Genomic DNA, 13,441 nt, shown 5'->3' with positions numbered 1-13,441 from the left:
GTGGAAAACAAAGGTTCTTGTTCTGACCAGTTGGTCTTTACTCATCTCTAATACTGCTTCTCCCCTTCCTTCCCAGCACCCCCCTCCTTTGTACAGGAACCTTCACACAACTCCAGCTACTGTTATACCTCCAAGAAGCCACTTCTTAGCCCCTGCCCCTTCTCCCAGATTGACCCTGTTATCTGTGCTGCCATTAGCCTGCAGCTGCTGAGGGAAGGGGGCACTTATCTGAGAGTCTGCATCTCCCTCACAGCACCCGCATGGCAGGAGCTAGATCAGTATTGATGGAATGGAATTCAGTGCTTGATGAGACTTAGAGCAACTGACCCTTTGGGAAGGACCTAGAGAGAAAGTTAGTATCAGCATAAACCAGGGAAGCAAGACAGAAAGCTGTGGACACACACAGTCCACAGGATTAGGAACTAAGGTTCATGGCTATAGTCTAGGAAGAAGAGGAGAGTGTCAGTTTGGAAGGCCTTAATGGCATAATAATCACACTTGTCCCCCTCACTGCTTTGGAATGGGGTGAGGGTAAGCTCAAAGAAAAAAAAACAGTTAAAATTAACATTGTGAATCCATGAGGCAGGACCTTATCCATTTCTCCCCACCCACACCGGTAATTCTCACAGGGAGACAAGGACGGTTTTTAGGGTTCTTGGCTCTTGTTTGACCCTTATGCGTTGACCCTGGTATTGTAATCTGCAGCACCCTTTGGAAGGCCATGTGTGTCTCTTTATAAAAGTCTCTTGGGAACTGCATGCCCAGAGTTCAGCTTACAGTTTCAGGGAGTTTACAGACCTGTAGAATATCCTGGGAACTCCTACAGTAGTCCCTGGTCATTGCAGCCTCATTCAGAGCCTCTGAGACTCTTCCCAGGCTCTTCCTGGCCTGTAAGTAGGAATGTGTCAGAGAGCGCCCACAAAGTAGGGCCCCAGAGCAGTCCCAAAGTGGACCCAGGGTTCCTCTCTAACCATGGTTGCATTTGGTCCCCTCTGTGTATTTACCTGTTTGTTTCTCATTCCGGGAGTAATGCATGTTTGTTGTGGAAAAAGCAAAGAAATGAAAAGAATGTTTTTTTGGGGAGAGGGGATAACCGCTTTTCAGGTTTAAGACCCTAAATCAAAGCTGCAGACAGATCTGGAATTGCTTCCCGCCATCTTTGATAAAGGAAATAACACTAGGCTAAGGAATCAAAGATCTGCATTCCCATCAAATCTCTATTGCCACTTTTTATTCATTTATCTAAAATAGGTAGAATGCCTTTTCTTGCCCTGTGACCTTCCCATCTCCCTTCTCTCCCCTTCCCAGAATCCTAGAATGGAGCAAATACGGTGTTCACTTGGGGGTACAGACAGCAGTTGCAGTGTGACTGTTGAGAATCACTGACCCTCTCAGAACCATAGTGACTTGCTCATGGTCACACCAGACATTCAATAAGTATCACCCCCTGAGCAAAGTTCAGCAGGTTGAGTGACCATCCCATCCCTCTCCTGTGTTTATGAACTTGCTCCAAAGCCCCTGTCCTTTCTGGTTTCACTTGATTATTTATTCCTCGGTCTCTCCCCGACCTCTGCAGCCACATTCCCTAGCCTGGACCTCAGCTGGACCTAGGAAGACAGTTTGCCCAAGGAATAAACAAAACTGGGACATCTGCTGGGTGCAGAAGGAAGAGTCACCCAAAACCTCCTTCCTCACCTCAAGCAGGGCTGGAGAAAGGGTAGGGGTTGAAAGCCCAGGAGTATTTTCTCAGGCAGAGGAAGGGCAAAGATTCTGTAGTTGCTAGAGACCGGGGAGTTGGCTGTGCAGGGAGTGGCAGTAGGAAATAGCCCATTTCCAGGGAGGAGGAGACCACCATGGGGTGGGGGCAGGGAAGGTGGGGGAGGTTAGGTATGAGAAATAACACCTGCTTGGTGCAATGTCATTACAAAAGTGCAAAAATATTGCTTACCCTTTGGCCTAGTAATTCCACTTCTGGGAAATAGTCTTAAGGAAAAATCTTCAAAGCTCAGGGGAGGTAAAGACATATCCGCAACAGTGTTCATCACGGAGCTATTTATAACAAGGTAAAAATGGAAGCAGCCAAAACATTTTTCTTAAAGAGAATGACAAAGTGGGCTGGGGTGGTAGCTCAGTGGTGGAGCGCTTGCCTTGCACTGTGAGGCACTGGGTTTGATCCACATCACCAACATAAAAATAAATGAATAAAATGAAGGTATCGTGTCCATCTACAACCAAATGAGAGAGAGAGAGAGAGAGAGAGAGAGAGAGAGAGAGAGAGAGAGAGAGAGAGAGAGAGAAATGACAAGGAAACTAGTATACATAGCAGCCATTAAATGTGATGTTCTCCAATACAGAATAACATTCCAAGTAAATTATGCTTAAATGTTAAGGGAATGGGCAGGTTACAATAACCACAACAGCTGTCATTTATTGAGGTATTTCCTAGGTTCCCACCAGAGTGCTTCCTGTATTTGGTCTTATTTTATTCACACAGTAACACAGAGATGATAAAATAAAGGCATGCTGTCCATCTACAACTACAAGAAAAAAAATACTTGCCTGTAACAGATCTGGAGACTAAGGGGTTATAGGGCAGGAGGGTGGAGGTAGCCGAGCTGGGATTCCAGTCTGGTGTTATTCCAGTGTGTTCCAACCACCTGTAGGACCATATCCAGCAAAGAGACCTGAGAAATGCGTCGAATATAATAAGGGATTGGTTTTTTGTTTTTTAGAACAGGAGATTCAGAGTGATTCCCTGGTCTTCTAAATTTTTCATTATGAAGTGATACTTTTTGTATACAGTTTTTCTAGTTTTCTGTTATTATGCTCAGCATTCTGCAGCTTGTTTTGCTTTGTTATTTCATTTACCAGTAGGTCTCAGTGACCTTGTCTTCCAGGTGCCATTCCATCTTTTGGGGGAAGGCGGCTGTTCCATGATATAGATTAGGCAGAATGTATTTACCTGGGTCCCCTCTTGAAGCACATTGTGAAGATTTCTAATTTTTCACTAAGACAATCAATCCTGCACGGAGCATCCTTGCTTATACCCCTTTGGGCGGAGGGTTTTGTGTGTTTTTAACAGAAGGGACTAAAGCAAAAAGGACTTAGAGGTGGCTATATTTGTGGCTTTGGCAGATTGTGGGATGTAGGAGACTGCAGATAGAAAGATGGTCCCTGTGATTAGAAATGGGAGTCTAGGGACTAGTGAGGGCTGGTAGGACAGTACTTGCTTAGCATTAAAGAGGTCCTGGGTTCCATCCCAAAACTGAAGGAAAGAAAAAAAAAAACAACCTTGAAGGATCAGTTCTCTGATGATATTTCCCATACTTCTCTTCTCCCTTTAGGGCAGCCCCATCAGCAGACCATTTGGGCACGTCTGGGGCTTTTCTCCTTGGAGGAAGTGGAGATTAGTGTCCCCCACCCTTGATTCATATTGACATGCAACTTAATTCAGTTTAGCTCTGGGCAAATCCTCTTCCGGAAGACAGTTATTCCAATGCCTGTGGGGCACCAGGATGCAGAACTGACTCCACTTTCCCAGCTCCCCTGGAGGTGTTTTAAGCAAATGTCATTTGAAAACCCAGAACCTCCGCCAATTCCTGACACCTGCTGTGTGGCCTGCAGCCAACTTTGTAGGGACTGTGTGCTGCTGTGCTTCATTTATGTGAAATAAGGGCCAGAGTTAGAAGATTTCAAACTGCTCCAGCCTTCTTCTGTGATTCCTTAAGGCCTCATAACAGATACAGCTCCACCTCTTACTAGCTGTGTGATCCTGGATGAGTTATTCACATCTCTGAGCACAGTTTCTCATCAGTAAGAAAGGAACAGTGAGACCTGATAGGGTTGTGCAGATAGCATGAACTGCAACAATGAATTTGGCACCTGGCACAGGGCCTATACCTCAAGGATCCTAAGAACGGAAGCCCTTTGGCTCCCTTTATCTCTAGGTTTACCTGGGGCTGCCAGGAGAGCTTTGCTTTGAGGACCTCTGATCCAGGTAGGGAAGCCCATTCATTTCTCAGACAGTGAGATGGTAGCTTGAAGCCAACTAACTAAAAACAGCAGCAAGCAAACACCCATTAATGAAGGTAGTTCCTGAACAAGCAGGAGTCCCACCTGTTTGGGGGCTCTACAGGCCAGTACATTATGAACCCACCTCCCCACATACCTTTTTTTTTAAGAGAATTTTTTTAAATATTTTTTTTTAAAGAGAGAGAGAGAGAGAGAGAGAGAGAGAGAGAGAGAGAGAGAGGGAGAGAGAATTTTAATATTTATTTATTTATTTAGTTCTCGGCGGACACAACATCTTTGTTGGTATGTGGTGCTGAGGATCCAACCCGGGCTGCACGCATGCCAGGCGAGCGCGCTACCACTTGAGCCACATCCCCAACCCCCCCACATACCTTTATGTTCATATCTCTTCATCCTTAGGTTCAACAGACAGAATCTCAATCTAATTAGGGATCCTCCTTTCTAAGAAGGGAGGCATCAATCAAATGAAATTTTATTTATTTTTTAAATTTTTTAATTTGTTTTAATTAGTTACACATGTCTTTCTTTATAACTCAGCAAAGTTTAAAGGTCTAGTTCAAAATGTATTATTAGAAAGTGAAAAAACTAAGTGGAACTAAAGGCCTAGCACTATCATAGGAAATTAAGATGTCCAGGTGTGTGTGTGTGTGTGTGTGTGTGTGTGTGTGTGTACATTCTTTTAATATATTTACATTCTCTAGATATAAAAAGTTCTGCCAGTCTAAAAGTGTTAACTGTGTTTGTTCCTTTGGGGGCATAGGGTGGGCTCTCCCTATTTATTTTGTTTATAGTTTGACTTCCTGATAATGAGCATAGCTGTTTTTTTCTTTCCCCATTTTTTTGCGGCGGGGTGGGGGGGGGGGAGGTGGTAATTGGGGATTGAACTCAGGGGCACTTGACCACTGAGCCACATCCCAAGCCCTCTTTTGTGTTTTATTTAGAGACAGGGTCTCACTGAGTTGCTTAGCGCCTTGCCATTGCTGAGGTTGGCTTTGAATAGCAATTCTCCTGTCTCAGCCTCCCAAGCTGCTAGGATTTCAGGCCTGTGCCACTGTGCCAGGTCTCTTTCCCCATTTTTTATGGGTGTATTATAGTTGTGCATAATGATGGGATTCATTGTTACATATTTATATATGCACACAATATAATAATATAATTGACCAATATCACTCCCCAACACTTCCTCCTTTCCTCCCACCCCATGATCCCTTTTCTCTATTGGTCTCCCTTTGACTTTTAATTGGATTCCTGCCCCCTCCCTCACCTTTCTTTTCCTTTTTAAAATATTTTTCGTAGTAGATTGACACAATACCTTTATTTATTTATTTTTATGCAGTGCTGAGGATCAAACCCAGTGCCTCACACATACTAGGCAAGTGCTGTACCACTGAGCCACAACCCCAGTGCCTCTTTTCCAGCTTCCACATATAAGAAAAAACATAAGACCTTTCACCTTCTGAGTTTGACTTATTTCACTTGACGTAATGGTCTCAAGTACCATCCATTTTCCTACAAATGACATAATTTCATTCTATATGGCTGACTAAAACTCCATTGTGTATATATAGCATGTTTTCTTTATCCATTCATCGATTGATGGATACCTAAGCTGTTTCCATAGTTTTGCTACTGTGAATTGTGCTGCCATAAACATGGGTATTCATGTATCATATAGTCTGGTGACTTTTTTTCTTTAGGATAAATACTAAGAAGTGGTATAACTGGGTCATATGGTGGTTCCATTCCTAGTCTTTTGAGGAACCTCCATACTGATTTCCATAGTGGTTGTACTAATTTACACTGTAAGAGTCTTCCTTTTTCTCTGCAGCCTTTCTTGCATTTATTATTGTTTGTATTCTTGATAACTGCCATTCTGACTGGTGTGAGATAAAATCTCAGTGTGGTTTTGATTTGCATTTCCCCAATTGCTAATGATACTGAACATTTTTCGTGTATTTGTTGTCCATTTGTATTTCTTCTTTTGAGAAGTGTCTATTTAATTTATTTACCCATTTGTTAATTGGGTTATTTTACTTTTTGGTATGAAGTTTTTTAAAGTTATTTACATATTCAAGATATTACTCCTCTGTCAGAAGAGTAGCTAGCAAAGATTTTCTCCCATTTTGTAGGTATTTTTTCACATTCTTAATTGTTTCCTTTGCTATGTAGAAGCTTCTTAATTTGATGCCTTCACATTTATTAACTCTTGGCTTTATTTCCTGAGCTTTAGGGGTCCTAGTGAGAATCATTGCCTGTGCCTATATGTTCGAGTGTTGACCCTACATTTTGTTCTAGGAGTATACATAGTTTCTGGTCTAGTTCCTAGGTCTTTGATCCATTTTGAGTTGACTTATGGGCAAGGTGAGAGATAAGGGTCTAGTTTCTTTCTTCTACATATGGACAATAAGGGCCAGAGTTAGAAGATTTCAAACTTTGCTCCATTTGTTAAATAGACTATATTTTCTCCAATGTACGTTTTGGGCCCCTTTGTCAAGGATCAGATGACTGGAAATGTGTGTTTTTCTCTGTGTATTCTATGCTGTACCATTGGTCTCCGTGTCTGTTTTTATGCCAGTACCATGCAATTTTTGTTATTATAGCTCTGTGGTACAATTTGAAGCCAGGCACTGTGAAGCCCCCAGCATTGCTTTTTTGGCTTAGGGTTGCTTTGGCTATTTTGGGTCTTTTATTCTTCCAAATGAATATATATATATATTTTTTGCATGAGCACATAAGCTTTTTTTTTTAATTGGTTGTTCACAACATTACAAAGCTCTTGACATATTTCATACATTAGATTGAAGTGGGTTATGAACCCCCAATTTTACCCCAAATGCAGATTGCAGAATCACGTCGGTTACACATCCACAATTTTACATAATGCCCTATTAGTAATTGTTGTATTCTGTTACCTTTCCTATCCCCTACTATCCCCCCTCCCCTCCCCTCCCATCTTCTCTCTCTACCCCATCTACTGTAATTCATTTCTCTCTTTGTTTATTTTCCCATTCCCCTCACAACCTCTTATATGTAATTTTGTATAGCAACGAGGGCCTCCCTTCATTTCCATGCAATTTCCCTTTTATCTCCCTTTCCCTCCCATCTCATGTCTCTGTTTAATGTTACTCTTTTCTTCCTGCTCTTCCTCCCTGCTCTGTTCATAGTTGCTCTCATTATATCAACGAAGACATTTGGTATTTGTTTTTTAGGGATTGGCTAGCTTCACTAAGAATAATCTGCTCTAGTGCCATCCATTTCCCTGCAAATTCTATGATTTTGTCATTTTTTATTGCTGCATAGTACTCCATTGTGTATAGATGCCACATTTTTTTATCCATTCATCTATTGAAGGGCATCTGGGTTGGTTCCACAGTCTAGCTATTGTGAATTGTGCTGCTATGAACATCGATGTGGCAGTATCCCTGTAGCATGCTCTTTTAAGGTCTTCAGGGAATAGTCCGAGAAGGGCAATAGCAGGGTCAAATGGTGGTTCCATTCCCAGGTTTCCCAGGAATCTCCAAACTGCTTTCCAAATTGGCCGCACCAATTTGCAGTCCCACCAGCAATGTACAAGTGTACCCTTTTCTCCACATCCTCGCCAACACTTGTTGTTGTTTGACTTCATAGTGGCCGCCAATCTTACTGGAGCCAAATGAATATTTAGATTGTTTTTTTCCTAGTTCTGTGAAGGATGTCATTGGTGCTTTGATGGGGATTGAGTTGAATCTGTATACTGCTTTTGGTAGTATTGTAAGCACATGGCCCACAAATGAGGGAAGCAAACCTCGGATCAGCAAGTTTTCATTTATTCTGCAGCGCAGTCAGTCAGGCAGGCACAGGAGGGCTCATTTTCTGGTTACAGGAAATGACCCTCCAGTTACAGAAGGAGTCTGGGTTTTATAGTTTACGATGAAGGTGAATTAATCATTGGACACTGTTGATGTGCAGTTTGGACAGTCAGGGACTAGTTGTGCAGGTTAAAATTTTAACTCAGGAAGGCAGTTGTAAAAAGTTTGGGGGAAAAAAAAAAGCACACAACTCAGTGTTCACTGCTTATCTTCCTTCCTCTGGGATCCATTGTTACCTGGAGTTTCACTATTTGCTTTTCTTCTTCCAAGGCTCATCTGCAATGGGAAAGGGTAAAAGTCCAGGGTCCAGCATTTCAGTATCTGCCTTCTTCCTTCAGGACCCATTGTGGTTGGGAAGGGGTAAATGTTTACTTTTATTTTTTATTTTTATTTTTTAAAGAGAGAGAGTGAGAGGGGAGAGAGAGTGAGAGAGAGAGAATTTTTTTTTAAATATTTATTTTTTAGTTCTCGGCGGACACAACATCTTTGTTGGTATGTGGTGCTGAGGATCGAACCCGGGCCGCACGCATGCCAGGCGAGCGCGCTACGGCTTAAGCCACATCCCCAGCCCAAATGTTTACTTTTGATGGAGATGCTGGGGATGAACCCTGGAAGGGTTGAAAGTTGACTTTTTCCCTTGGGGCTCATTATTACTGGGAAAGGATGTATTGAGAGAGTACTGTGGGGCAGTCAGCACCCTGCTAGGATAAATTTTGCCTGCTCAGAAGGGGATAAGCCACCTGAGAAAAATAAAGTCTGAAATAGTGAAGAAATAAGAGTCAGAGCCAGGAAATAGTTTTAAAAGGGATGGAGCGCCGGATAGTTTCTTCCAGCCCATGCAGGAGCTGGAACAGGATGACTAGAAAATGGCTCCAGTCCTTTAATTAAGGGAGTACATCTAAGGCAGGGATAAGGTTTCAGCAGGAAGAGTCTTGCTTCTCCGTGTGGCAGGGGACTTGCCGCAAACAGATTGATTGGCATCTTGGCAGACCACACCCATCTCTGAGAGGCTGTGTGTCTATGTGGCTACAGCAGGTCACCCCATCTCCGGTGTTGTGCAAGACCTTTGACAGAGCTGGGTGGGAGTTCACATGTATTTGGTCCATCTCACCAGCAGGAATGCTGCTGTAAGTTCCCAGATCCAGACTTTCCCACTCCATGGTTTCCTTGCCCATCTGGTCCATGCACATTTCACAAATGGCTCTTGACAGGAGAGGTTTAATGTTTGACTAATTTCCCCTCCCTCCTCCCAAGTCACACTGTCCCTCCATTTTTCCTAGGGAGTTGTCTTATAAGAATATTATTTTCCATAACCCTTCTAGTATAACCATTTTGACAATATTAATTCTGCCTGTCCATGAACATGGGAGGTCTTTCCGTTTTCTAAGATCTTTGATTTTTTTCTTCATTGTTCTATTGTTTTCATTGTAGAGGTCTTTCATTTCCTTGGTTAGATTTATTCCTCATTTTATATTATTTTTTTAGGCTATTGTGAATGGAATTGTTTTCCTGATTTCTCTCTTGGCAGATTCATTGTTGGTATATAGGAAAACATTGAGTTTTATATGTTAATTTTGTAACCTGCTACTTTGTTGAATTTGTTTATTAGCCCCAGTGGTCTTTTGGTGGAGTTTTTTTTTTTTTTTTTTTTTTTTTTTTTTTTTTTTTTAACTTCTAAATATAGGATCATATCATCTGCAGGTAGTGATAGTATGACTTTTTCTTTTACTATTTTTATCCTTTTTATTTCCTTCTCTTGCCTAATTGCTCTGGTAAGCGTGACTTTTGAGAAAGGCAGTTATTGCAATAGTTAGGAATGAGAGGGAGATTGGAATGTGACCATGTTGTTTACTTCAAACTCGGATGTATGTGTCTCTAACACTGGAGTTCTTGCAGATCAGTGTAAAAGTGAGATGACAATAATAATAAAACTGATCTAAAGAGTTGTTTGGAGGGTGAAATGAAATTTATGTTCAGTAAACACTCAGAAAAGATCAACTATTATTATTACTGGTATAAGTACAAAGAAAAACATATGTCAGGTGGGAGCAGTGGCACCTGGCTGTAATCTTCCAGCAAATTTGGGAGGCTGAAACAGGAGAATTGCAAGTTCCAGACCAACCTTAGCAACTTAGTGAGACATTGTCTCAAAATAAAAATTAAAAAGGGCTGGGAATGTTGCTCAGTAGCAGAGAGCCCCTGAATTTAATCCTATGTACCAAACGACGCCAAACAAAAGGAAAAACCCATCCCCAAAGTATATCAACATTTATTTGTGTGTATACGGAAACATGGGCTCCTCTACCAAAGGGCAAGGGTATGTGGGTGCACTGCACTCCTAAAATGCCTACAGTCATGAAAAGAGACGTGAGAAAGGAAGGAAGGAAAAGGAGGACTGCTAGGCAGCTCTGTAAGCCCCTGCACCATGATGTTGCACTTTTCTCTCAAGAAGGGCAGTTCTTGAGAAGTTTTCAAGATGAAAACACAAGCATAGGAGGTGGCAAAGACCCAGTGAAGAGTCTACCCCAGCACCCAACATGAACTAGCTGGTCAGGAGGCTGGAGAAAGGACATGGATTTGTCTTCTGTCTTGACCCAGGAGCTTCTAAGGTGGGAAGGAGGTAGAGTTGTCCCATTCATCCACTACCCAGTGAATAGGTGTTGCGTGCCCAGGGAGACACAGCAGCCCAAGAAGAACAAAACAAAACATCAAATAAACAAAAGCTCATCTTCAGGCAATCACACTCTTATGGAAATAGACAGGCGTTAAAAATGAGTGAGATCTATGGTAGTGTTGTAGAGACAAATGAGGCAAGGCACCACAGGAAACAGGTTTATTTGACTGCAGCCAGGTTCAGAGGGCACAGCTTTTGCTGTAATCAATTAATCCCCTGAACCCAGAGTTCAGGTAATTTCAGAGTTTTATACCCAGCATGTAAGGGGAGGGGCTCAGAAGTTCACAACCTGCAGAAGTTCACATAAAAGCAGCTTTTTCTTTCACTGTTTTGGGCAAGTTAACCCTTCAAGGACAGCACCTGAGAAGGGGAGAGCTTCTTCTTCCCTTTCTTTCCTCCCCCTGCCAGCTGTTACCATGGAGCCAATTGGTAACTTATCTTAAAAATGTAGACATCTCCGTGAGGCCCAGCTCAAGGCCAGAGGCCTTGTCTGCACATTTCTACAAACTACTATACTGGATACATTTGTGAAAAACTAGCAAAAGAGTGTCCAGCACCTGGAGTGCTGGTATGTTCCCGGCTAGTGGCCAAGTAAAACAGGGCAACATGAAAATAGGAAGTTTATCTACATTGAACTCTTTTGCAGAGACTCTTGCTGACAGTCCTAAAATCAGCCATGGTGAAGATTTCTGGAGAAGCCAAGTTAAGACTTTTCTTTGGAGAAAGGAGGTGCCACTTCAGTATGCTGAAGAGTGATAAATGCTATGGAGAAAAACTTAGCAAGGAGCAATTTTAGGAGTTTTTGGTATAGGTTGCAATTTTATTTTATCTTATTTATTTGTTTGTTTGTTTGTGGTACCAGGGATTGTACCCAAGGGCCTTCTACCACTGAGCTCCTTTCCAGCCCTTTTTAAATTTTTTTTATTTTGAGACAGGGTCTCGCTATGTTGCTGAGGTTGGCCTCAGACTGTAATCCTGAAATTACAGGTGTGTGCCACCAGGCCTGGTTGCCATTTTAAATAGTATGATGAGAAAGGTCTTGCTGAGCAGATGATATTTGAACGAATACCTGGAAGACCAGAGACCCCTGCAGATATCAGGCAGGGGGAAAGGAAGTGCAAAGACCTGTATATAGGAGCAGAAGAGCACAGAGGGCAGCAAGGCTGCAACAGAGGGGTCTGGAACAATGGTCTTCAACAAGGGGCCTCTCCTCTCCCTCAGGGACATATGGCAGTATCCGGCGACATTTTTGTTTGTCACAACTGAATCAGAGGAGTGTGTGTCCTACTAGTGTCCAGTGGGTAAATATGGGAGATGCTGTTCAACATCCTTTGATGCACAACACAGCCTCCCCTCCAACAAAGGGTTATTGGATTCCAAAAGTCAAGAGTAGCAGGATTGAGAAAACCAAGTCTAAACTTAGACTTGTGGAGGTGATGTCAGAGAGATAAGAAGTGAGGGCATGGGGGCTAGGGTATGGGGAGGCAGAATGCCAAAAGCCTGTAGACATTCCAAGGACTTCAGTTTTTACTCTAGACTGGATAAGAAATCATTGATTATTGGCTTAAGCACAATGATGATGTTGAGCTGGTGGAATTTCCAGGTCACAGACAGGGAGAGGAATAACAGGCTGTCCTTGAACTTGGTTCTAGGCACTGGCTTCCTGTGAGTGGGCACACATCAGGAACTGGAAAGTGGAAGACAGGATTATTTCCAATTATTAAGTAGGACTCCATCTTCGGGTGAAAACCTTGCTTTGTGGCCAGGTGCTGTGGCGCAAGCCTGTAATTCCAGCGCCTCAGGAGACTGAGATAGGAGGATCACTAGTTCAAAGCCAGCCTCAGCAAAAGTGAGGCGCTAAGCAACTCAGTGAGACCCTGTCTCTAAATAAAATACAAAATAGGGCTGGGACTCAGTGGTAGAGAACCCCCCAAGTTAAATCCCTGGTACCCAAAACAACAACCATTAAAAAAAAAAAAAAAAACTACCTTGCTTTGTTAGGAAATTATCCCTCTTGATTCTTCAGGAATGGCCCAGCCTTCCACAATCACTAGGCATCATGGGAAGTCGGGACTTCACCAAAGCAGGATCTCCTGTCACCAAGTGGAGGCTGGAGGCTGGCTGTGGTGCACAGCAAGTGTTTGCTTGCACACCTCGTTTTCTCAGCATTTTTAATGTAATGAGGGATGAAGAGGAGGGAGAAAGATGAAACCCCAACTTGAGGCATGAGACTTTCAGGGAGCAGCTTCTGAGTGCACACTGGCTGCCAGTAGATGAGATTGGAGGGGCAAAAGAATGTAAGCGTGCAAGGGAGGGAATTTGTGCTGGGCAGAGATACACTCCAGCAGACTCCCACAGTAAGGGGAGGTAAGTGCAGTTACATATGGGGGGTGGGCACTGGGAAAGAGGTGGGCAGTCAGTGGCACCAGCAGTGGTGGTGGAGAGGCCTTGAAAGACACAGGAGCACAGGAGGTGGAATTATGGAGGAAAGGCAAAATGAGTCAGTGTTCTCAGGGGCTCCACTGTGTAGATGTCTGGGCCACATTCTTAGGGCTCCTTATTCAGAAGACCTGGATCTAGTCCAGGAACCTGCTTGTTATGCAGCCCAGGGACCTGCAAACCAGGTGTGTCTCTGACTGCACATTGTGAAGTCCAGCTCCAGGAAACTGCAGGTGGGATCTATGGATCTGATCTCAAATGGTGCTTCCAAGAGAAAGACATCCAAATGTTGCTCCTTGGGAAGGGAAAAATCAGGACAATCTGGCTTGCTGACGTGGCCACCCTGAATGAATGCAGTGGTTCTGCTTGATTGGCCTAAATGCAACTGGGGTAGTTTGTTAGACTACATATTTCTGGGTCCTACCACCTTTGTAAGACTTTGCCTTAC

Source organism: Spermophilus citellus (genome assembly GCF_964194105.1).
Source record: "Spermophilus citellus genome assembly, chromosome: 15".
Classification (NCBI taxonomy): domain Eukaryota; kingdom Metazoa; phylum Chordata; class Mammalia; order Rodentia; family Sciuridae; genus Spermophilus; species Spermophilus citellus.
This window is presented reverse-complemented; position numbering follows the sequence as displayed.